Source organism: Myotis davidii, unplaced genomic scaffold, assembly GCF_000327345.1.
Source record: "Myotis davidii unplaced genomic scaffold, ASM32734v1 scaffold3597, whole genome shotgun sequence".
In the NCBI taxonomy this organism is placed as follows: domain Eukaryota; kingdom Metazoa; phylum Chordata; class Mammalia; order Chiroptera; family Vespertilionidae; genus Myotis; species Myotis davidii.
Window position 1 is genome coordinate 111,121 of NW_006288787.1, and position 291 is coordinate 111,411.

The window sequence follows — 291 nt, forward strand, 5'->3', positions numbered from 1 at the left end:
AGGTGTATATATATACTTTCTGAAGGCAGCACAGACTCCTTCCTTATTTCTTTCCTCTGCGGTTGGAGAATAGGGTACTAAAAGGTGGACACAGAACTGTGGCCGGGCCTGGGGCTCTTGTAGGCAGCAGAAAGAAGGAGAGGGCTGGGGAAAGTCTAGACATAGTTTTCTTCTATTGTCCTCCCTTCCTCCAGGCCCCTCTCTCTGTTCTCCCCTTGTTGTGGTGGACACTTAGGCCTTGGACTGACGGGAGCCCATCAATGGTGGAGTTCAGCCCCCTCACTTCTCAGC